Raw genomic sequence first — 25,858 nt, 5'->3', positions numbered from 1 at the left:
GGGTTACCAACACCAAGAGTGGGATATTTGAAGAGACCACATCTCTGCTTCTTCTGCCATTTTTATGTGACCTTATAAGTCTTTGCTATGGAGGAAATATTCACCTAGGTTTTGGGTTTTTTTCAGAAGAAATTGATCCACATCTATTTGGTGTGTTCATGGGTCGTGGTGAGTTTAGAATCTACCTATGCTACCATCTTGAACCACCTCCCCCAAAATTTAATATTAGCCCAATAAGACTCATTTCAAACTTCTGATATCTAGAACTGTAAGACTATGTATTTGTTTACTTTAAGCAACTAAAGTTGGAGTATTTTATAATAGCAGTAGGAACATAATATAGACTTTTTTTATATGGTAATGTAAGTTTCCATGTTACTTTTTCCATACATCTCACCCTTTGCTCCTCCCACCACATTTCCATAAGACTATTCTCTATGCCTGTTTCTCCACTGCTGCCCTGTAAATAAATTCTTCAGTGCCATTTTCCTATATTCTGTATATATGTGTTAGAATATAGTATTTATCTTTCTCTTTCTGACTCACTTAAATCTGCATAATAGGTTCTAGGTTCATCCAACTCATTAGAACGGACTCAAATATGTTCCTATTTATGCCTGAGTAGTATTCCATTGTGTATATATATAACACAACTTCTTTATCCATTCATCGGTTGATGGACATCTAGATTGCTTCCATGTTCTGGCTATTGTAAATAGTGCTGCAGTGAGCAATGGGAAACATGTGTTTCTTTCAATTTTGGTTTCCTCAGGGTATATGTCTAGGAGTAGAATTACTGGGTCATATGGTGGTTTTATTCCTGGATTTTTAAGGAATCTCCATACTGTCTTCCATAGTGACTGTATCAATTTACATTCCCACCAACAGTGCAAGAGCATTCCCTTTTCTCTACATCCTCTCCAGCATTTATTGTTTGTAGAATTTTTGATGAGGGCCATTCTGACCAGTGTGAGGTGATTGTTGTTTTGATTTTCATTTTTCTAATAATGAGTGATGTTGAGCATCTTTTCATATGTTTGTTAGCCATCCGAATGTCTTTTTTGGAGAAATGTTTATGTCTTTTTCCCACTTTTTGATTGGGTTTGTTTTTCTGATACTGAGTTGTATGAGCTGCTTGTATATTTTTGAAATTAATCTTTTGTCAGTTGTTTCATTTGCTGTTATTCTCTCCCATTCTGAGGGTTTCCTTTTCACTTTGCTTATAGTTTCCTTTGCTATGCAAAAGCTTTTAAGTTTAATCCCACTTGTTTACTTTTGTTTTTATTTCTGTTACTCTAAGAGGTGGGTCATAGAGGATCTTGCTTTGATTTATGTCATTGAGTGTTCTGCCTATGTTTTCCTCTAAGGGTTTTATAGTTTCTTGTCTTAAATTTAGGTATTTAATCCATTTTGAGTTTATTTTTGTGTATGGTGTTAGGAATTGTTCTAATTTCATTCTTTTACATATAGTTGTCCAGTTTTTCCAGCACCATTTATTGAAGAGGATATCTTTGCCCCATTGTGTATTCTTGCCTCCTTTGTCAAAAATAAGGTACCCATAGGTGCCTGGGTTTATCTATGGGCTTTCTATCTTGTTCCATTGGTCTATATTTCTTTTTTTTTTATCTTTTTTTAAAATTTTATTTTATTTTTAAACTTTACATAATTGTATTAGTTTTGCCAAATATCAAAATGAATCTGCCACAGGTATGCATGCGTTCCCCACCCTGAACCCTCCTCCCTCCTCCCTCCCCATACCATCCCTCTGGGTCGTCCCAGTGCACTAGCCCCAAGCATCCAGTATCGTGCATCGAACCTGGATTGGCAACTCGTTTCTTACATGATATTTTACATGTTTCAATGCCATTCTCCCAAATCTTTCCACCCTCTCCCTCTCCCACAGAGTCCATAAGACTGTTCTATACATCAGTGTCTCTTTTGCTGTCTCGTACACAGGGTTATTGTTACCATCTTTCTAAATTCCATGTATATGCGTTAGTATACTGTATTGGTGTTTTTCCTTCTGGCTTACTTCACTCTGTATAATAGGCTCCAGTTTCATCCACCTCATTAGAACTGATTCAAATGTATTCTTTTTAATGGCTGAGTAATACTCCATTGTGTATATGTACCACAGCTTTCTTATCCATTCATCTGATGATGGACATCTAGGTTGCTTCCATGTCCTGGCTATTATAAACCATGCTGCGATGAACATTGGGGGTACACATGTCTCTTTCCCTTCTGGTTTCCTCAGTGTGTATGCCCAGCAGTGGGATTGCTGGATCATAAGGCAGTTCTATTTCCAGTTTTTTAAGGAATCTCCACACTGCTCTCCATAGTGGCTGTACTAGTTTGCATTCCCACCAACAGTGTAAGAGGGTTCCCTTTTCTCCACACCCTCTCCAGCATTTATTATTTGTAGACTTTTGGATCGCAGCCATTCTGACTGGCGTGAAATGGTACCTCATAGTGGTTTTGATTTGCATTTCTCTGATAATGAGTGATGTTGAGCATCTTTTCATGTGTTTGTTAGCCATCTGTATGTCTTCTTTGGAGAAATGTCTATTTAGTTCCTTGGCCCATTTTTTGATTGGGTCATTTATTTTTCTGGAATTGAGCTGTAAGAATTGTTTGTATATTTTTGAGATTAGTTGTTTGTCCGTTGCTTCATTTGCTATTATTTTCTCCCATTCTGAAGGCTATCTTTGCACCTTGTTAATAGTTTCCTTTGATGTGCAGAAGCTTTTAAGGTTAATTAGGTCCCATTTGTTTATTTTTGCTTTTATTTCCAACATTCTGGGAGGGGGGTCATAGAGGATCCCTCTGTGATGTATGTCAGAGAGTGTTTTGACTATTTTTTGAGCCAATACCACAGTGTCTTGATGACTGTAGCTTTGTAGAATAACCTGAAGTCAGGAAGCTTGATTCCTCCAGCTTCAATCTTATTTCTCATAATATAGACATTTTTTCAATAAAATTTACTTGCTCAAATTAACTTTAAGCCTCTTCATTGGCTTACCTTGGGTAAGGGCATTTTATGTTGAAAATCCACATTAAGTAGAAAAAAATTGAAATCAAATTAAAGGTATTCTGTGCTATTAGTGAATTCTTTATTGCATAAATATTAATTCTGCCTGACTATGATGTCTTCATAACTTTAAGATAGGATAAGTAATCTATTGTGAAAATGAAGTTACCCATTTGATTTTAAATTTTTGTGCTTATATTTCTACATCTTTATGCTTCTTGGTAATTCAGATATTCATTATTTTCATATCTATCCTTTCCAACATTCTGTCAAGTTTCCTATTACCATAAAAGATGGAATCCTAATTGTGTTTTTATGTGTACATGTGTGTTTATGATTATGCCAGTTTCAAGGAAAACTGTGTGAAACACACTCATATAAACACAAAACTATTTTATTTGCACAAAATATGAACTTCCACACATTTTATTTATTTCTTACAGCATCCGTATGAAGTTGTATTTAGTTTTCCACATTAACTTGAGAAATAAAGAAATTGAGCCCCAGGGAGCTTAAAGTTTTCACAATTACATGCAAAGCACTTAAATAGATGTGCACTGTATTATTATGTGCAAATGGAAATATGCAGCACATTCTCTTAGTATTTTTTATAACTCTTATAATTCATCAAATTGTGTACTTTAAATCTGCAGTTATTGTGTCCCATCTCTCTGCAGTCTCCCTCCCTCCCCCAATCCCACTCCTCTAGGTCATCACAAAGTGCTAGGCTGGACTCCCTATGTTATATAGCAACTTCTCATCAACTATCTATTTTACACACAATAGCGTGTATATGTTGATGCTGTTTTCTTGATTCATCCCACACCCTCCCTCTTGCACTGTATCCACAAGTCCACTGAAACAAGTCTTTGAGAAGAAATTATTTTTAAGAAACCAAAGTTGTCCCATGTAAGATAATGGGAAATTTTCAAACATTTCTGATTTAAACTGGGGAAAAACTTTGGGCATGTGTGAATATGGACAAAGGGGAAAATGTCTATATAACATACAGAGTAGAAGCTTAATAAAGTGAATGACAAATTGTGTAGAGGAGTTGAATTCAAAGAAATGGGCATTCAAGTAAATAAATAGAAGGAGAAAGTTCTACTTCAACAATCAAAACAGTGAGGTACCACTTTACACTGACAGAATGGGCATCATTAAAAAGTCTACCAATAAAAAGTACTGGAAAAAAATACTGGAGAGGGTGTGGACAAAAGGGAACCCTCCTGCACTGTTGATGGGCATGTAAATTATTGGAGTCACTATGGAAAACAGTATGGAGGGTCCTCAAAACAGTAAAAATAGAATTGGCATATGATCCAGCAATTCTACTTCTAGGCATATATTCAAGGAATAATGTAGTTTGAAAAGATATATGCAACCCAACAGTCATTGCAGCACTATTTACAATAGCCAAGACATGGAATATATATATATATATATATATATATATATATATATATATATATATTCAATAACCTGTGACAAAACCATGATGCAAAAGAATATGAAAAATAATGTGTGTGTATACGTATGTGTGTGTATATATATATGTGTGTGTGTGTGTGTGTGTGTGTGTGTGTGTAAAACAATCACTTTGCTGTACAGTAGAAAAAATGATATTACATTGTAAATCAACTATACTTCACTCAAATAAATTAAAAAACAGGAAGAATAGCACCTTCTGCTTCTGAGGTTTTGAGCCCTACAATCATGAGTATTTCTTCAGCTCCAGGACAATTGGACCTTATATAACTGACATTCCAGTGATTCTTTTCAAAGCCCTCTTTATGTCTTTATTTCTGAGACTGTAGATGAAGGGGTTCAGCATGGGTGTGACCACTGTGTACATCACTGAGGCGATTGCACTTGAGTGTGAGCTGTAGGTACCTGTGGAGCTAAGGTACACTCCTAAGATAGTACAATAAAATAAGGAAACAATTGAGAGATGAGATGCACAGGTAGAAAATGCTTTATACTTCCCATGGGCTGATGACATTCCTCGTATGGAGGAAACTATCTTAGAGTATGAGTAAAGAATACCAGTGAGGGAAGCACCACCCAACATCCCCGCTGCAAAATACATCACCATGTTGTTCAGAAATGTGTCTGAGCAGGCAAATTGAACCACTTGATTAATTTCACAGAAAAAATGGGGGATTTACACATCTGTACAGAGGATAGCCACAACATCATTAAGCTTTGGCTTAAGAAATTCAGGGCACTCATCACCCAGGACACCAGCACCAGCAGTCCACAGAGCCGGGGATTCATGATGACCATGTAGTGGAGAGGCTGACAGATGGCCATGAAGCTATCTTAGGCCATCACAGTCAGGAGGAAGTTTTCAAGTGCAGCAAAGAATAGGAAGAAGTATATCTGGGTGATGCAGCCTTCATAAGTTATAACTTTGCTCTGTGTCTGTATATTATTCAGCATCTTTGGGATGGTGGTGGAGATGAAACAGATGTCTACAAAGGACAGGTTGAGAGGAAGAAGTACATGGGGGTGTGAAGATGGGGATCTGAGCTGACAGCCAGGATGATGAGTAGGTTTCCAAACACAGTGGTCAGGTACATGGAGAGGAAAAGCCCAAATATGAGGGGCTGCAGTTCTGGTTCATTTGATAATCCCAGAAGAAGAAATTCTGAAATTTGTGTATCATTCACTGGTTCCATGTGGTGGAGATGGCTACCAGGAAAAAAAAAAAAAAAAGTTAACATGACTAAATTTCTCAAAAATTGTGATTGGAAACCTAATTGAATTCTACAATATATACTTTGCATTAGAAGTCAGTATCCATAATTTGGTATGGAACTTTTCCCTTCAAGGCATGCTCTTGTGCCTTCTTATTGTGCACCCAGCCTTTTGTCCAGGTGGTCAGGTGTTCTACACTTTTAATAAGAAGTTACAGGATGCTTGGGGCTGGTGCACTGGGATGACCCAGAGGGATGATATGGGGAGGGAGGTGGAAGGGGGGTTCAGGGTTGGGAACATGTGTACACCCGTGGTGGATTCATGCTGATGTATGGCAAAACCAATACAATATTGTAAAGTAATTAGCCTCTAATTAAAATTTTAAAAAAAAGTTACTGTGACACATTTGAGGAATGTCAATTGAGGTCTGACCAATGTCTAGGCAAAAAGTACAGTAGTCTCTACAGTTCTTCAATAATGGAGAAAAAATATAAAGAAAAAAAATCTTACAAATTTTCAGATGGTGACAGATGAAATGAACAAAAAGAAATCAGTTGTAACAAAATGGTTAAAGGTATATTATTTTTTACTCAGTCATTGAGTTAGAGTGGAAAATATTTGATTGGAGACCTCATGGAAAAGAGGGTGGGAGACACGAAGTTATCTGGTTGAAGTGTGTGCTGGTCAGAGTGAAAAGCCAAGGCAAAGGACCTGAAAAGTAGTTGTTTCAGAAAGTCAAGGTTAAAAAGTAAGCCACTGTATCTAGGGGGATGTGCAAGATGGAGAGTGATGCTAGTGTCAGAGAATTTGGAGGAACGAGGTGTCCTTCTGCTACAGCTGAGACTTCAAGTCACAGGGAACTTAGTTCACCATATTTTTACCTGCATTTTATTAATTTTATTTCCAAGAGATCCAGTGATTAGAAATCAATCCCTTCCTCATTATTTTATTTTCTTTTTTTATAATTTATTTTTATATATCGGTTTATATTATAAGGACCTCATACCAAAGATCCTTATACAGGGACTCGGGCTTCCCAAGTGGCGCCAGTGGTAAAGAATCCATCTGTCAATGGAGGAGACATAAGAGGCACGGGTTCAATCCCTGGATCAGGAAGATTCCCTGGAGAAGGGAATGGCAACCCACGCCAATATTCTTACCTGGAGAATCCCATAGACAGAGGAGCCTGGCAGGCTACAGCTCATAGGGTCACAAAGAGTAGGACATGACTGAAGCAGCTTAGTACACACGTATGCATACATGGGCTCAGGTATCCCTTTTCTGCCTTGGGAACTGTTCATGCTCCACAACATGTACGCTTGGGCACACACACACACACACACACACACACACACACACACACACCCCTACTGGAGTGATGCTACTACCAGTACACTCTCAGCCGCAATAATTAGGAAAACAATGACACAACGCAAGCTGTCAATATTTTGTCCATGTCAATGATTATCTTTCCTGCAAAATTGTAGCAACAGTACCTAAATTCCAGTCGCTAAGTCTCCCATGGACCTGTGAATATGGGTGGGCCTCCTTTTTAATGTGACCATTTTATGTCCAGTATTCAAAGAAAAAAAAAATATCACTTCAAAAAACTGAGAGGGGGAGAAAAGGACATGTAAGGGGGAAAAAGTTCTAATAAATTTAGGTAATCTGTAGAGTTTGTGTTGAGTATAAAGCTTCCTTAGTTTTGGTGACATTCCAGCCCCTGTTCTATCCCTGTTACCCAGAATAACAAAGCAGCAAAAAAGCATTTTATCTAAAAAAGAAAAAAAGGATGTATTTATGTTATCAAATATCTGACAGATTTCCCATCAGGAAAATGAGCAAAGCAAATAAACCCACAATTCACAAAGTGAAATAAAGTTCAACAAAAGTGGAAGATTTAAAGAATGATTTGGTAAAAGAATTCGTAAGTGATATCAGCTGTAAAACTTTTGTAGTTTGAAATTCTAGATTTACATTTTGGATCTGCACATATTTGCTGTTTGAACATGGAGAGCCACTGGAACCTTCTAAATGTTAATATTATTACTCAAATTATTGGGATAGCAGTACTCACAATTAGATATTTGACAGACTTAGTCCATATATGCAAAACGTTTAGAATAGTTCCTTCCTGGTAGTAAATGAATGATTTACATCACCTCTGGTGATGAGATTCGGCTGATTTTTCTCTTTTTCCTCTCAAATCTTTCCATTGCTTTCCCACATCTTAGTCCCCAATACCCAGCCTTATTTCAGTTTTTCATCATCTTTCCCATCTATCACAGTCTGGTACAGGGCCCTCTATCCAATATTCACATTAAGCTAAAGAAGTCTTTCTATATTACAAAGCTGACTGTCCAACTCCCTGACTTAACTCTCACTAGTGACTCCCCAATAAGGAATGGACCACAAATTCCACAACTTCAAACCCCAGCCTTGACTATCCCTGAATGAACCACCAACTTTACACTTGTGCTGCCCTTACTCACCTTAATCTCATGAATCTTGAACTTGAGCCACAGATTCACTAGATGCCACAGGCTCGAGTTTCAGAGCATATATGCACCTGTTCCCTCTGCTTGGAGAGTCAATCACTGGTCTATATGGAATTTTTTTAACTTATCTCTGTATTGAAAACTCCATCTCCTGTTTTAGAGACGGAGTTTTGGACATCTCCTACATGAACTTTAAAATTATTCCCACAGAAAAAGGACAGTTTATGTAGTGATAATTTAGATAAAAGGTTATCATTGTGTGATTTTTATTAATTGAACATTTTCATCTAGACTGTGAGTGCCTTGAGGCATGTATCAATATCATACATACTCCACAACCCCCCAGACTTAGTTTAGTTGGGAAAAATAGCTGAATAAATAAATTATATATTGCATAAAGCAATAAAAGAATATGTTCCCTCAGAAACTGTCGATGATTAGGGAAGAAAAAGAAGCAGGTAAATGCTAATGTAGGTATGGGAGGCATGCTGGAAGAATGTTTTCCATATTCTGAGTCTCAGATTTATTAGACTATTAGACTATAGTTTGTAAAAAATAAAATAGGATATAACAAATTAAACACAGAAGGATAGAGTGCATTGTATTAATACATGTAAGGAGTTTATTCTTTTTGTCCAGCTGTTCTTGTGTGTGTATGTGCATACACATGGGTGCATGTGTGCTAAGTCACTTCAGTTGTGTTTGACTCTTTGGGACCCTATGGACTGTAGCGCCCCAGGCTCCTCTGTCCATGGAATTCTCCAGGCAAGAATACTGGAGTGAATTGCCATGCCCTCCTCCAGGGGATCTTTCCAACTCAGGATCAAACACATATCTCTTCTGTCTCCCGCACTGGCAGGTAGGTTCTTTACCACTAGTGCCACCTGGGAAGCCCCATGCACAGGTGTATTCCTTGGTTGCCTGTGCACACAAGCTGGATCACATGGAAAAGGTGTGTTTTACTCTGGGACACATTCTGAAAAGCTTCTTATCCATTGCAGTTAATGCAAGAATACTTACAAGAGAGGCTAGTCCTTAAAAGGGTGAGAAGCAATGTGAATAGAGCTCAAGGGAAGAGTTCGGTTGCAGAGAGAACAGGCAGCACCGTGGGTGCGGAAGTCAGACTCCAGGGACCACATGCTGACTGCACTTTTATAACTCCACTCGCCTCATTATGGCATTCACATTAGAACCTTGACTGAATTTTTATTCTGTATTTATTTCTGTGTATTTGACTACACATATGTTCATACATTTCAAAGAATGAGGTAATAAGATAGTGGATGAGGATGTCACGTCTCTCAGTTTTCTTATGTGGTATCATTGTCATTCTTGGACTTTGAGTTTAGATCTCTTTTTGCTAAAACCATTGGTCACATTTCACTTCTGTTTCTGATTCTTGTCCCAGATGCAAAGATCTCCCTACAATATACCCTATAAAATCCTACCCATGCCACAAAATTTACTTGCTCTTTTCTCATTTGATTTATACCTAAGGACATTTTTGTCATACATGCATTTTTTACTATACTCTTCTTTCTCCATGGAAATATGAGATCCAAAGCAGAGACCTCACCTGCTTTGTTCACTCTAATGGTTTCATAATGGTGTGCATTTACATAGAAACAAATATTTTAGAAAATTTAATTTTCAAAATAAAAAGAAAACCAAGGGAAACAAAACCAGATTAAATATATTGGATTCAAAATAAAGATATTAAGCAAAATAGAATGATATAATAAAATGAACTTCTGAAAGAAAAATATAAAGTAGTAATAGTCCCATTAACACAGGTTTTAAATATAATAATATGCGTAAAAATTTAAAAGAGAATAGAAAATGCAATTCAAAAAATAGTGCAGGAAGTTGTATCTAAAATTTTAATTCCAACCTACACAAACATAAATGGATTAAAATATGCTTATGAAAAACATATAAGCAATCTTTAATTGTATGCAAAAGCACATATTCCACAAGAAGGCAGCAAATAATTGCTCTTTTTAAAATAGACTACTCACAAAAGGCAAAAGGTGGCAGAAACGAAAAACATGTGAGATTATATGGTAATGCATATAACAGGTGGTTTATTACTTCTATGGATGCATAGAAGGACTGCAAGAAAATCAAACCAGTCAATCATAAATGAAATCAGTCCTGAATATTCATTGGAAGGACTGATGCTGAAGCTGAAGCTCCAATACTTTGGCCACCTGATATGAAGAGCTGACTCATTGGAAAAGACCCTGATGCTGGGAAAGACTGAAGGCAGGAGGAGAAGGGGACAACAGAGGATGAGATGGTTAGATGGCATCACTGATTCGATGGACGTGAGTTTGAGTAAGCTCTGGGAGTTGGTGATAGACAGGGAAGCCTGGCATGCTGCAGTCCATGGGGTCACAAAGAGTTGGACACGACTGAGCGACTAAACTGAAATGAACTGATGGATGCATAAGAACTTTTGACATTTGAAAAAAAATCAGCGAGAGAGGGGATAAAATACGACCAATTGGTAGATTTAAACATCCCAAACTTATAAGCTCTCATGCAACCCAACAACAGATATATTACATTTACATACATGATTTCGATTGCAAAGAGTAAAAATTTTTTAAAAGAATTTTTAAATCTTTGTTTAAAGAAATGCAATTAAAAAACCAAAATAAACAGAGAATGGGGAAGTGGTTGGAGCTTAGAGCAGTTTGGGGTGAAGTGGTACCTGAAACACCTATGTGTGAGGGAAAGAGTGGGGAGAGAGAAGTTGCAGGTATCTATTTCAGCATAGAAGGCTTGTCAAGGTATTTAAAATACATCTCATTCTCCCCCTCATTCACATGTTGGAGTGTAATTCCAGGCATTTTCTCTCAGAGCTGGAGATGAAATATATTATTATAAAAGAAGTGATACAGAAAAAAACCTGGACAGAATAAAACAATCTGAATCCAGTGCATAAAGCAAAGAATATGCATAAACAGTTTGTGATAAAGCAAGTGGCCAATAAACCTCCAAATATATCCAGTCTCCCAGGTAATAAACAGTTGCAAAGATAAGCTCTTTACCATCTGTCTGTTTGTATATTAAATTTAATTTTTTTCAAGTGAATGCTCAATGTAAGAGAAAATTTTGTGAAATGTGTATCAAAAATTGTAGTTTCCAGGTAATAGTTATGCTGTTGATTTGAATCTTTGTGACTCCACGGACTGCAGCACACCAGCCTTCCCTGACTTTCACTGTCTCCCAGAATTTGCTCAAATTCATATACCATCTTAAAAATTTTTTAAATTAAAACAATGTCATTATTTCACTGCAAACTCCTCTTTATGTAATAGTTTATTTTCCTACCCTAAATCTCCCTGGAAATGTTCAAATTTTACTGAGACCATTGTGCTTCCAATTTCTTCTTGAATTTCATCCAAGTATATTTTCATTCTTATCACTTAATTATCACTAATAATCATGTACTGCTGAATCTGATTGGCAGTTTTCTTTGAACATATTAAATAAATTGATTAGAAATCATTTAATCAACCATGCACATAAACAGGGAGATCTGTTGGCTTTTTTCCAGGTATTTGGGTTTCTAAGTGACTGCAGGTAAATGTTCTTGGATTTCATTCTCTGTGGCTTTCTCCTGAAGTGTCTACTGGGCTCTAAGACTTACCTGGATGGAAAGGTTGAGATGGAAGACTCTGGGTGGAAGTCCAAAACTTCCCCAGGTGGTTGATGGTGGAGAATGAAGCTCTGTTCCCAGATAGGAAAGAAGTAAGAAGCGAAGTATGGACCCCTGAGCCAGACTCAGGAATCCAAATGCACAAACCATGACTTCTCCAGCTCAAAGTGGAACATGCTTAGACCTAGCAGCAGTGGAGATATTTACAGCTCTGCATATCCACTCTATTTTCTCATTAGTACATTTTCCACTGTTACTCCAACCCCAAGCACATTTCCCCCATGGGAACTTATCTGGACAGAATGGAAATTTTCTGGGTTGATTTGTTCCCAAGAGACCAGTTAGATGTCAAGTGTATCCAATGCTTATTACTACTCCATGAACTCTTCTGGATTCCAAAGTTATAACACTGAACCTTTTTATAGTCCTGAGACAAAGATTTCTCCAAAGCTAAGTCTGATTGTCCCATTTGTTCTTTAAAAAAGTCCATCCAATGAGGACTATACAATCAGAACTCTCATTCTAAATTTTCAGAATTGTTGTTCAGAGGGGTTAGATAGATCATGTAGATATAAAAATCAATGAGAGGAAAGACTAAAATATCTTACAGTAAAATCTGTACACTTAATATCTTACACTAAAACCTGTAAGATATTGATGAGAAAAATTGAAGAAGACAAATAGATGAAAAAATATAAGGTGTCTATGGCTTGGAAGACTTAATATTATTGAAATGCTGATACTACCCAAAGCATTCTATAGATTCATGCACCCTCTATAAAAATTTCCAAAACTTTATTCATAATAAAGCTCAATAAATTGAGTTCTTTAAATTGTGTAGATAAGTTGAATTCAAATAAAAGGAAATTCCTGGAAATAAATGGACAAGTTCTCCTTCCAAAATCTGGTTAAAACATATCAATTTCTGGCTCCATTTATTTAAATCCTGCAATCATGGGTAGTTCTTCAGTCCCAGAACAGATAACACTTTTATACCTGCCTTTCTATTGATTCTTTCCAGAGCCCTCTTTATGTCTTTGTTCCGTAGACTATAGATGAAGGGGTTCAGCATGGGTGTGACCACTGTGTACATCACTGAGGCGATTGCACTTGAATGTGAGCTGTGGGTAGCAGCAGAGCTAAGGTACACTCCTAAACACGTACAATAAAATAAAGAGACAACTGAGAGGTGAGATGCACAGGTGAAAAATGCCTTATACTTTCCCTGAGCTGATGAGATTCTTTGTATTGAAGAAACTATCTTGGAATATGAACAAAGAATCCCAGTGAGGGAACCACCACCCAATATTGCAGCTGCAAAATACATCAATATCTCATTAAGAAACATGTCAGAACAGGCAAGTTGAATCAACTGATTAATTTCACAGAAAAAGTGGGGGATTTCCATGTACATACAGAAGGACAATCTCAACACCATTACACTTTGTAACAAGGAATTCAGGGCACTCATCATCCAGGACACCAGAACCAGCAGACCACAGAGCTGGGGGTTCATGATGACCATGTAGTGCCGGGGGTGACAGATGGCTACAAATCGGTCCTAGGCCATCACAGCCAGAAGAAACACATCCAATACTGCAAAGAGTATGAAAAAATACATCTGGGTAATGCAGCCTTCATAGGTTAGTACTTTGCTCTGTGTCCTTATGTTCTGCAGCATCTTTGGGATGGTTGTGGAGGTGAAACAGATGTCTACAAAAGACAGGTTGGAGAGGAAGAAGTACATGGGGGTGTGGAGGTGGGAGTCTGAGCTGACAGCCAGGATAATGAGCAGGTTTCCAAACACAGTGATCAGGTACATGAAGAGGAACAGACCAAATATGAGGGGCTGCAGTTCTGGTTCCTCTGAAAATCCCAGAAGAAGAAATTCCAAAATTTTTGTATCATTCCCTGGTTCCATGTGGTGAATGTGACTATCAAGAAACAAAATAACATGACTAGTTTTCTCAGAAATTAGCATTGTAAACATAGTTGAAATTCTACAGTTCATATTTTGCATTTAATATTAATATCTATAATTTCAATATGAAAAATTTCCCTCAAGTAATCCCATGTGCAATCTCTGAATACTTCACCCCACATTCAATCTTCTCCCCATAAAATCATTTATTCTAAACTTTGAAGAGAAATTATGTCATATATTTGGTAGTATAAATTGAAGACTAACTTCTGGATAAAGAGTATACAGTGCCTATATACAATAGTTCGTACAGTTCAATGATGGAGGAAGAATAGAAGCAAATAAGAAATTATAATGATTATCAGATAATGACAGGCACTGTAAAGCTAAAAAAATCAGGTATAAAAAAGAGACTTAAAGGGTGTATTAATTGTTTGTAATAAAGATAAGCTTTCTTGGTCCTGGAACCTTTCAATCCTGGATACCCAGAAGAGTAAAGAAGCAAAAAGCATTTTACCAAAAAGAAAGGAATGATATATTTATATGATCAATGTAGAACATCCTACTAGAAAAATTGACAAGAGAAATAAATTAAAAATTCATAAAGGAAAGTATTGAAACTACAACAAAAATGGAGGATTTTTAAAGATTTCAATTGTAATATTTTAATGAAGAATTTTTCATTTTTATGTTATCCATGAAACACTTTTTAGTTCTGATTCAAATTCTAAGAAAATTGATTTAGAAACATGAAGTGCTTAAAATACAAAAAATAAACACAAAATTTATCTGAATTATACAATTTAACTCTTAAAAGTAAATGAAGAATCTCTAAAAATAAGGTAAATTCTTCCTTTTTTTAATATGATATTATACATGTTTTAATGCCATTCTCCCAAATCATACCCCACTCCCTCTCCCACAGAGTCCAAAAGACCGTTCTATACATCTGTGTCTCTTTTGCTGTCTCCCATACAGGGTTGTCATTACCATCTTTCTAAATTCCATATATATGCATTAGTATACTGTATTGGTGTTTTTCTTTCTGGCTTACTTCACTCTGTAAAATAGGCTCCAAGTTGCTCAATCATGTCTGACTCTTAGCTACCCCAGGTACTGTAGCTTGCCAGGCTTCTCTGTCCATGTAATTCCAGTGGCAAAAATAGTGGCACTCTGGGTAACCATCCCCTTCTCCAGGGGATCTTCCTGACCTAGAGATCAAACACAGGTCTTCCACATTGCAGGCACATTCTTTACCATCTGTGCCACCAGGGAAGCCCTAAATGCATTTAAATGGATTCAAACATGTTTATGAAAAAGAAATAAGCAATAAATTAGTTGAATGCAAAAGCATGTGTTCCACAAAAGGGCAACAAATTATTGACATTTTAAAAACAGATCTACTCATAAAAGGCAAAAAGTAGCCCTAAATAAAAACATGTGGATAAGATGGCAGTTCACATAAATGACGGTTTATTATTACTAAGGAGGCAAAAGAATTTCTATGTTTGAAAAGCTTTGGGAGGGAGGCCAAAATATGACCAACTGATAGTTTTGACCACTTCCAGTTTATGCACTGTCATACAACCCAACAAATGCAGTAAACACACATACAAGAATTAAATGGTGCATAACTGCTGCTGCTAAGCCGCTTCAGTCATGTCCAACTCTGTGCAACCCCATGGACTGCAGCATACCAGGCTCCCCCATCCCTGGGATTCTCCAGGCAAGAACACTGGAGTGGGTTACATAGCTAACTTCCTTTAAAAATGATAACCCTTTGTTTGAAAGAACGCAATAAAAACAAGAATAAAGAGAGACTCATATAGGGAATCTGGAGTAGGGGAAGTGGTTGCAGTTTAGAATGACCATAAAATGGAGCCATGGAAATGGTGCCTGACACACTTGTGTTGGGAGGGGAAGAGTGGGGACAGAGAAGCTGCCTGTATCTCTAGTTTCAGCAACAAGAATTGTCAAGGTATTTAAAATATATTTCATGCTCCCTATCTTCCACCTGTTGGAGTGAGTTTCCTGGCCTTTTCTTAGCCAAAGGTGAAAGAAATTATAAAAGAAGGGGTGTAGAAAAAAAAAAGAAAGAAAGAAAAAGAATAGAACACTCAGAAGCCAGTATGTGAAACAATTTGCATGGACAGTTTACAGTAGGGAAAGTAAATAGCTGAAGCCCCCAAATATATTGAGCCCATAGGTAGTGAACAAATTGCGAAGTTAACCCCTTTACTATATGCCTGTTTGTATGGTAAATGTAATTTTTAAACAAGTGAACACTCAAATCTGAGTAAAGACTCTGTGACATGTGTGTCTCAAGAACTGTATTTCCAGGTAGTTACTACAGCCGTTGATCTGGATCTTCCTTATGAATGCTCCAATATATTGCATCTTAAAAATTAAAAAGTAAATAAAATACTGTCACTTCACTACAAATAACTTCTAACCAAATAGTTTATTTCCTACTCCCATCAACTGCAAAAGTGCTTGGAAGCATTCAAATTTTACTGATCACTATGACTCCCATTTCTTCTTGAGTCTTTTCCAACTAGATTTGCATTCATATAACTTAATTATCAACTGTAATTCTTGTATTTCTGAAAACATAGATACTTTCCTTTTAAGTTGTTAAATACATTTGTTATAAGTTAATCAAGCAAACAAGCAAACATGGAGATCTCTTGGCTCTGGGTCAGTTGCTTAGGTTTTCAGGTGACCCCAGATAAATAGTGTTGAGTTTCATTCTTTGTGACTTTCTCCTTCAGTGGTTATTTCTTGCTTAGACTCACCTGGGTGGGAAGTCTGAGAGGAAGGTCTCTGTGTTAAAGTCCAAATTCTTCCCTGAATGGTTGATGATGTTGATTGAAGTTCTGTCTTTAAACAAGAGATGATTAGGAAGCAGTGAACCAAAACCAGACTTGGGAATCTAAATGAAAAACCATGCCTTCTCCAGTTCAAGACAGAACTGCTCAGACATTGCAGCAGAGGAGATATTTATAGTTACTTATGTTTTCTGTATCTCCTCAATATTTTCAGCACATTTTCCATTGTTACTCCAACCCTTGAACACATCATTTCCTCAGGGAAACTTGTCTAGACAGAATGGAAATTTTCTGTGCTGATTTGCCATTCCCAGGTGAACAGGTTAGAAGTCAGGTGTATCTGATTCTTATTGTTACTCCATGAATTCTGCTCTCTCCCAGAGGTCTGACATTGAAACTTTTTACAACACTCAGTCAAAGTTTTCTTCCATGTCCAAGTCTGAGGAACCTGTCTTGACTAGGTTGCTTGGCCCTCAGAAGCACTGGCTTGTGATGGGAACACAACTCCTGATATCGCCATAAAATTACTGCTGCTTCTTCAATAAGTGAGAGAAGTGTGTGCCTTTGTTATAAAACCATGGGTAAAATAATCCTAGGCTTCATAATGCCTTTAACACATCAATAGGATATACATGCTTTAAATGCATATGAAAAGTTGATATTTAGTCCTTTATTTATAAAACATTTGATAATTATAAGATATCCACTTAGATCTTTTAATACACCATAGGCTGAGCTTAGAATCTTACATATTATTTCATTTACTTTTTGCAATAGTCCATCTTATGAGGATTGTACAATAATGAGCCTCCTTCTAAATTTGCAGTGATTGTAATTTGGGTGATTGGCCCAAAACTTATGAACTGAGTAAGGTATGTGTTTTGATTAGAACACAAGATATTTATAGTTCTCTCACTCCAGGCTAAGGCTTCTCAATCAGAGATGATTTCATCTTCTGAAGACACTTGGCAATATCTGGATAAATTGTTGATTGTCATATCAGGGGAAGTGCGATTCACTGACAGTGGGTTCAGGCCAGGGATGCAGTTCAACAGTCTGCAAAGTAAAACCTGATCCCACCCTAGAGAATTATCCAGCATAATGTCAACAGCAGTGAAGTTCAGAAACACTATTCTGAGCAAGCACTTCTTCCAACATAGATACGAACATGAATCACTAGGGTATCCTGTTTAAATGAAGATTCAAATTTGGCAGGATTTTTAAAGTGCTACACTCAATATGTCAGTAAATTTGGAAAACTCAGCAGTGGTCACAGGACTAGAAAATGTCAGTTTTCATTACAACCCCAAAGAAGGGCAATGCCAAGTTCTAACTACCATACACTTGTGCTCATTTCATATGCTAGTAAGATTATGCTCAAAATCATTCAAGCTAGGATTCAGCAGATCCTGACCTGAGAATTTCCAAATGTGCAAGCTGGGTTTCAAAGAAGTAGAGGAACCAGAGATCAAACTGTAAACATTCTTTGGATCATGGAGAAAGCAAGAGAGTTCTAGAAAAAATCTAATCCTGCTTCATTGACTACAATGAAACCCTTGACTGTGTGGATAGCAAGAACCTGTGGAAAATTCTTAAAGGGATGGCAGTACCAGATCACCTTACTTGTCTCCTGAGAAACCTGAATGTGGGTCAAGAAGCAACAGAACTGGACATGGAACAACTGACTGGTGCAAAATTGGAAAAAGAGTATGTCAAGGCTGTAGAATGTCACCCTGCTTATTTAACTTCTATGCTGAGTCAGTTGAGTTCAGTTCAGTCACTCAGTCGTGTTGGACTCTTTGCAACCCCATGAATTGCAGCACGCCAGGCCTCCATGTCCATCACCAGCTCCCGGAGTTCACTCAGACTCACGTCCATCGAGTCCGTGATGCCATCCAGCCATCTCATCCTCTGTCATCCCCTTCTCCTCCTGACCCCAATCCCTCCCAGCATCAGACTCTTTTCCAATGAGTCAACTCTTGGCATGAGGTGGCCAAAGTACTGGAGTTTCAGCTTTAGCATCATTCCTTCCAAAGAAATCCCAGGGCTGATCTCCTTCAGAATGGACTGGTTGGATCTCCCTGCAGTCCAAGGGACTCTCAAGAGTCTTCTCCAACACCACAGTTCAAAAGCATCAGTTCTTTAGTGCTCAGCCTTCTTCACAGTCCAACTCTCACATCCATACATGACCACTGGAAAAACCATAGCCTTGACTAGACGGACCTTTGTTGGCAAAGTAATGTCTCTTCTTTTGAATATGCTATCTAGGTTGGTTACAACTTTCCTTCCAAGGAGTAAGCGTCTTTTAATTTCATGGCTGCAGTCACCATCTGCAGTGATTTGGGAGCCCCCCAAAATAAAGTCTGACACTGTTCCCACTGTTTCCCCATCTATTTCCCATGAAGTGATGGGACCAGATGCCATGATCTTCGTTTTCTGATTGTTGAGCTTTAAGCCAACTTTTTCACTCTCCACTTTCACTTTCATCAAGAGGCTTTTTAGTCCTCTTCACTTTCTGCCATAAGGGTGGGGCCATCTGCATATCTGAGGTTATTGATATTTCTCCCTGAAATCTTGATTCCAGCTTGTGCTTCTTCCAGTCCAGCGTTTCTCATGATGTACTCTGCATATAAGTTAAATAAGCAGCATGACAATATACAGTGTTGATGTACTCCTTTTCCTATTTGGAACCACTCTGTTTTTCCATGTCCAGTTCTAACTGTTGCTTCCTGACCTGCATATAGGTTTCTTAGGAGGCAGGTCAGGTGGTCTGGTATTCCCATCTCTTTCAGAATTTTCCACAGTTTATTGTGATCCACACAGTCAAAGGTTTTGGCATAGTCAATAAAGCAGAAATAGATGTTTTTCTGGAACTCTCTTGCTTTTTCCATGATCCAGCAGATGTTGGCAATTTGATCTCTGGTTCCTCTGCCTTTTCTAAAACCAGCTTGAACATCAGGAAGTTCACGGTTCACATATTGCTGAAGCCTGGCTTGGAGAATTTTGGGCATTACTTTACTAGCATGTGAAATGATGCAATTGTGCTGTAGTTTGAGCATTCTTTGTCATTGCCTTTCTTTGGGATTTGAATGAAAACTGCCCTTTTCCAGTCCTGTGGCCACTGCTGAGTTTTCCAAATTTGCTGGCATATTGAGGGCAGCTCTTTCACAGCATCATCTTTCAGGATTTGAAATAGCTCCACTGGAATTCCATCACCTCCACTAGCTTTGTTCATAGTGATGCTTTCTAAGACCCACTTCACTTCACATCCCAGGATGTCTGGCTCTAGGTGAGTGATTACATCGTCGTGATTATCTTGGTCGTGAAGCTCTTTTTTGTACAGTTCTTCTGTGTATTCTTGCCACCTCTTCTTAATATCTTCTGCTTCTTTTAGGTCCTGAATACATCATGTGAAGTGCTGGGCTGAATGGAACACAATCTACAATCAAGATTGGTGGGAGAAATATCAACAACCTCAGATATGCAGGTGATGTCAGTTTAATGGAAGAAATTGAAGAGAAACTAAAAAGCCTTTTGATGAGTGTGAAAGAGGAGAGTGAAAAAGCTGGCTTGAAATTCAATATTCAAAAAACAAAGATCATGGCATCCAGTCTCATAACTTCATGGGAAATAAAAGGGAAAAAGTGGAAGCAGTGATGGATTTTATTTTCTTGGGTTCCAAAATCACTGCGGATGGTGACTTCAGCCATAAAATTAAAAGATGGTTGATCTTTGGAAGGAAAGCGATGCGAAACCTGGACAGCATATTAAAAAGCATAGACATCACTTTGCCAACAAAGGTCCATATAGTCAAAGCTATTGTCTTTCCAGTAGTCATGTATGTATATGAGAGTTGGACCATAAAGAAACCTGAGCACCAAAGAATTGATACTTTCAAGTTTGGGTGTTGGAGAAGACTCTTGAGAGTCCTTTGGACTGCAAGGAGATCAAACCAGTTAATCCTAAAGAAAATCAGCCCTGAATATTCATTGGAAGGACTGTTGCTGAAGCTCTACTACTTTGGCCTCTTGATGTGAAGTGCCAACTCATTGCAGAAGACCCTGATGATGGGAAAGATTGAAGACAACTGGAGAAGGGAGCAGCAGAGGATGGGATGGCTAGATAGCATCATTGACTCAATGGACATGAATTTGAGCAAACTCCCATAGATAGTGGAGGACAGAGGAGCCTGGCATGCTACAGTCCACGAGGTTGCATAGAGTAGGACATGACCTAGCAACTGAAAAACAACAACAGGGCTGCCCAGAGATCCCACATTTGTAATAAATTCCCAGATGTTGTTTATGTTGTAAGTCTTACTCTGTGGACCACATTCTGAATGTCAGTACTGTGGTCCAGAGTGAGGTGTAGGTATTTTAGGTCTTCTCTATTAAGAGTCTTCCTTTCCACCTTTGGTCTGATGTAAGGTGGTCAAATGTTGAACTCAGTCATTCTACTACTGCATATACAATTTTACACGTGCCTCTTGGGTATTTCACTCTTGGTATGAAATAATAATTTTGACCTGTGCATCCTTTTGTATAAGTGGGTAGATTTCACCTAAGCAGTTATTGTCTCAGTTGATAATATTTTAGATATCACAGGAAATTACTTGGCACAGACAGATATTCAATTCATCACAGCTGTTATGACTATGTCTGAGTTCAGAATTGACTAAAATCATTGGGGCTCCAGAGAATCTCTTAAAATAAGAAGAGAGTCCAGGAATACTCTGGTTGTGGATTGAATTGTGATTTTAAAGGCATATCTCCTCCCAGAATTCCACACAGGGAGGAGAGTGTTTGAGAGCTCACCATTCTGTGCCTTGTTCTACACAGGGACATAAATGCTGACCCCCTCATGCTGGCTCCATATTATCTCAGGAAGAATTTTTAGACTCTCTCAAGCTATTTTACTGTTTATTCAGTTTACTCAGAATATGTGCAAAGCTTCCATTTCTTGGTGAATCATCGTATTTCTCCAACTCTCTTTATTTTCCTTTGTTGCAAGTCTGTAGCATAGAATTCATAAGCAATTGATGTCAGTAGTAGTACGAAATACTTGTGTTTGTTTCTGCCTTGAGTAGAATTTTTATTTTTTAAAATTACTGCATTACTCCCTTATTCTCTTAAAAGGAATGTACCTCCCATCTATTACTTTGTGCCTTGAAGGTACAAGTGGGAGGAATACATGTCCCCACTTGTGAATCTTGACATGACATGCTCAGAGCCTAAGGAGAAGCTATAAGAGGCTTTGGAAGAGGCCACCCTTTCTATTACTATTACTGTTCCCCTCGATCATGAGAATGGGCATTTTCCACCTAGGAGCTGGTCCACTGGTATGGCTCCCAGACATGCAGGTAGCCTAGCACAATATGGACAGAGCCATAGACACTTTGCACCATGCATTTAATATGATAATAGGTAAACAACTGTTATTTTAAGCCACCATGTTTAGGGAGTTGCTTGTTACTACCGAAAAATTGACTACTATACTACCTTGCATACATGCTAAGTCACTTCAGTCATGTCTGACTCTTTGCAACCCAAAGGACCGTAGCCCACCAAGTTCATCTGTCCATGGAATCCTCCAGACAAGAATACTAGAGTGAGTTGCCATACTCTCCTCTATGGGATCTTCCTGTTCCAGGGATTGAACCCACATCTCTTGTGTCTACTGAACTGGTAGGTGGGTTCTTTACCTCTAGTGCCACCTGGGAAGCCCTATGTCCCTTTGCCTGCCAAGTCGCTTCAGTCATGTCTGACTCTGTGCGACCCCATGGACTGCAGCCTACCAGGCTTCTCCATCCATGGGATTCTCCAGGCAAGAACATTGGAGTGGGTTGCCATTTCCTTCTCCAATGCATGAAAGTGGAAAGTGAAAGTGAAGTCACTCACTCGTGTCTGACTCTTAGCGACCCCATGGACTGCAGCCTACCAGGCTCCTCCATCCATGGGATTTTCCAGGCAACAGTACTGGAGTGGGGTGCCATTGCCTTCTCCCTATGTCCCTTTATATAATGTTTAATGATAATTAATATTTATCTACCAACTAAATGGATGCTACAGGGTACAGACCTTTTCAAGTATGTATTCTCATGTGATGTGCACATGGGAATAAAATCTCTAAAAGAAAAAACACAGCCTAAAACATTTCAAATATTTAAAAATTTAATCCTGAGTACTTCCATCCAGTCCCCACTGGTTTAATTACTGATTTATGGAATGATAATAAAATAATTACATGAATACCTTATTTTCTGAACTCAAATTTTTCTGTTTCCTTCCCAAACTCAGGAATCAAATAGAGTTAGATACCAAAGTGCTACTTGTACTATTTGGGGAGAGAACTGGCAACTCACCCCAGTATTTTTGCCTTGAGAATCCTATGGACAGAGGAGCCATGGGGTCGCAAAGAGTTGGACACAACTGAGTGACTAATCCATGCATACTTGCACTATTACACCTTTTATTAGATATTAAAGAAATATTCATTCTTTACCCTCTCTCCCTCTCTCTGTGTCTTTCCAAACAACGTTAGAGAGTTGTAAAATTCAGTTCCTGTCTAGATTGTGGAAATCTGGAAAGCACTTTAACAGGAAAGGGGCAGATAAACTACAAAATTGTGTATTTTCTTGAACCTATTTAAGAGTGGCAATCTCAGAGCAACCATTTATTCTGAAATCTAAGGTAAGTCAGGTGCATCCAATAAGAGTCAGGGACTTAAGGAAGTGTTTCCTTGAGGGACTATCATTGGAGAAAGGTCATGCCAACATTCATCAGGCAAGGTTTCAGGTAAAATCTTGCTGTTGCTCAGGTGCTAAGTCATGTCTGACTCTTTGTGACCCCATGAACTGCAGCATGCCAAGCTTCTCTGTCCTTCTTTATCTCTGTGAGTTTGCTCAAAAACTCATGTCCCTTGAGTCAGTGATGCCATTTAACCATCTCATCTTCTGTCACCCCCTTTTCATCCTGCCCTCAAACTTTCAGCATCAGGGTCTTGTTCAGAAGTCAGCTTTTCTCATCAGGTGGCCAAAGGATTGGTGCTTCAGTTTCAGCATCAGTTCTTCCAATGGATACTGAGGGTTGATTTCCTTCAGGATTGACTGGTTTGATCTTCTTGCTCCCCAAGGGATTCTCAAAAGTCTCCAGCACCACAAGTCAAAAACTTCAATTCTTTAGTGCTCAGCCTCCTTTATGGTCCTAATCTCACATCTGTACATTACTACTGGAAATACTATAGCTTTGAGTATAGGACCTTTGTTGGCAAAGTGATGTTTCTGCTTTTTAATATGCTATCTAAGCTTTCCTTCCAAGAAGCAAGTGTATTTTAATTTAATGGCTGAAGTCACCATCCAGGGTGATTTTTGAGCCCAAGAGAATAAGTAAAAATCTTAGAGACTATTTAAAGATCAAGTGTGGATTGACTACCATGAGAATATAGAATTCCAGGAAAGGTTATAATATTTCATTGCAATTCTCAGGTAACTGTGCAGTGGTGAGAGAATGTTTCATTTTCCACTTAAAGCCCTTGGATACAGAGAACAAGATATGGTAGTTGAAAATTGAGCTTTGAAATGTCAGAAATGATAGGAATAAAGATGATATGGGTGGGACATACACATCATTTAATATAGTTACTAATATTGATGCATATATATTTATGTATTTTCTCTACAGATATCCACTTCCTGCACCATTTTGTCAAAACATTATTTTCTTGTTTTAGTGCTTTTGTCAAAAATCAATCGAGCAGATATGTCTATTCATGACTCTGTTCCACTCCTCCATAAGTTTCTGTGTGCATGTGTGCTAATTCCCTTCAGTCATCTTTGAGTCTTTGTGACGCCATGAACTGTAGCCTGCCAGGATCCTTGTCCATGGAGATTCTCCAGGCAAGAAAACTGAAGTAGGTTGCCATGGCATCTTCCAGAGGATCTTCCAGACTCAGATTTTGAACCCTCATCTCTTATGTGATCTGCATAGGCAGGTGGGTTCTTTACCACTAGTGCCACCTGGGAAGCCCCAAATCACAGTGTCTTCATTATTATATTTTTACAGCACCTGCTAGTGTGAAACCTTCAAAAGAATTTTTTTTTTTTTGCCTTTGGCAGTTCTTTGCATTTTCCATGTAAATATCAGAAATAATTGACAATACTACATGAAAGAAAATTTGTAAAAAAATTTAGTTGAATTTCAATCTATAGCACAAATTAGGTAGAACTGACATCATAACAGTACTGAATCTTCCAATTTTTTAACCCAGGGTAGCAGGCAGAATTCTGAGACAGCTTCAAGATCCCTCTTTCTGCTTTATGCACTCTAGATGCATCTCCGCTTGAGTGTGGATAAGTGAATTTAACACTCAATATTAGGATATACTTTATGGAAAAAAATGAAAATATTTTCCAGATTTAATAAAGTCTCAATTCAGTTTTCTTTGTGCTAATCAAGAGGTAGGTTATCCTGGTTTGGCCTGATGCAATCAAGTTAGCCCTTAAAAGAGACTGGGCCCTCCCTAAAATAAAAGTTTGGGAGCGGAGGAATGATTCTGCAGCTGGCTTTTAAGTAGTGAGCTGCTGTCTTGTGAAATGGCTAAAAGTCAGGGCAGGTATGCTCAGTTGTTCAGTCATGGCTGAACAACTCTTTGCAACCTCATGAATCATAGCCCACCAGGCTACTTTTTCCATGGAATTCTCCTGGCTACCCACTGGAGTGGATTGCCATCAGTTCAAGGGGGTGTACAAAATTCCATAGACTGATAGTCTACCAACAACACACATTTATTTTTTATAGTTCTAGAAATGTAACATCAGGTGTAGGTATGGTAAAAGTCCAAAGAAGGCTGTCTTCTGGGTTGTAAATTAAAAGTTTTCCTGTATCCTCATATGATGGAAAAGGACTAAACTTGCCCTCTAAACACCAAGGACTTTGCCAGGTGGTGTTAGTGGTAAAGAATCCATCTCCAATGCAGGAGATGTAAGAGATCTGGTTGGATCCCTGGGTCAGGAAGATCCCCTGGAAGAGGGCATGGCAACCCACTCCAGTATTCTTATCTGGTGAATCCCATGGACAGAGAAGCCTGGCAGGCTACATGGTCTGTAGGGTCACAAAGAGTCGGACACAACTGAAGGGACTTAGCATGCATGCTAAATGGCAAATTAAGATAAAAGAAAGCTACCAAACAGACAACCTAAATTTCTACATCAAGGAA

At 38.2% G+C, this 25,858-nt stretch overlaps 1 protein-coding gene and 1 pseudogene across 1 annotated transcript in view; both read right to left on the bottom strand.

Annotated features, from left to right (window-relative positions):
- LOC139184054 (adhesion G protein-coupled receptor E2-like) overlaps positions 1–25,858 on the bottom strand; it is a 1,114,856-nt gene that overhangs the window by 166,998 nt on the left and 922,000 nt on the right. The gene's annotated exons all lie outside the window — the stretch shown is intronic.
- Positions 12,849–13,817, bottom strand: LOC139183862 (olfactory receptor 7A17-like; annotated as a pseudogene).

Source organism: Bos indicus, chromosome 7 (assembly GCF_029378745.1).
Source record: "Bos indicus isolate NIAB-ARS_2022 breed Sahiwal x Tharparkar chromosome 7, NIAB-ARS_B.indTharparkar_mat_pri_1.0, whole genome shotgun sequence".
NCBI classification, from domain to species: domain Eukaryota; kingdom Metazoa; phylum Chordata; class Mammalia; order Artiodactyla; family Bovidae; genus Bos; species Bos indicus.
The sequence above is the reverse complement of the archived record's forward strand: the minus strand, read 5'-3'. Positions and strand labels throughout refer to the sequence as shown.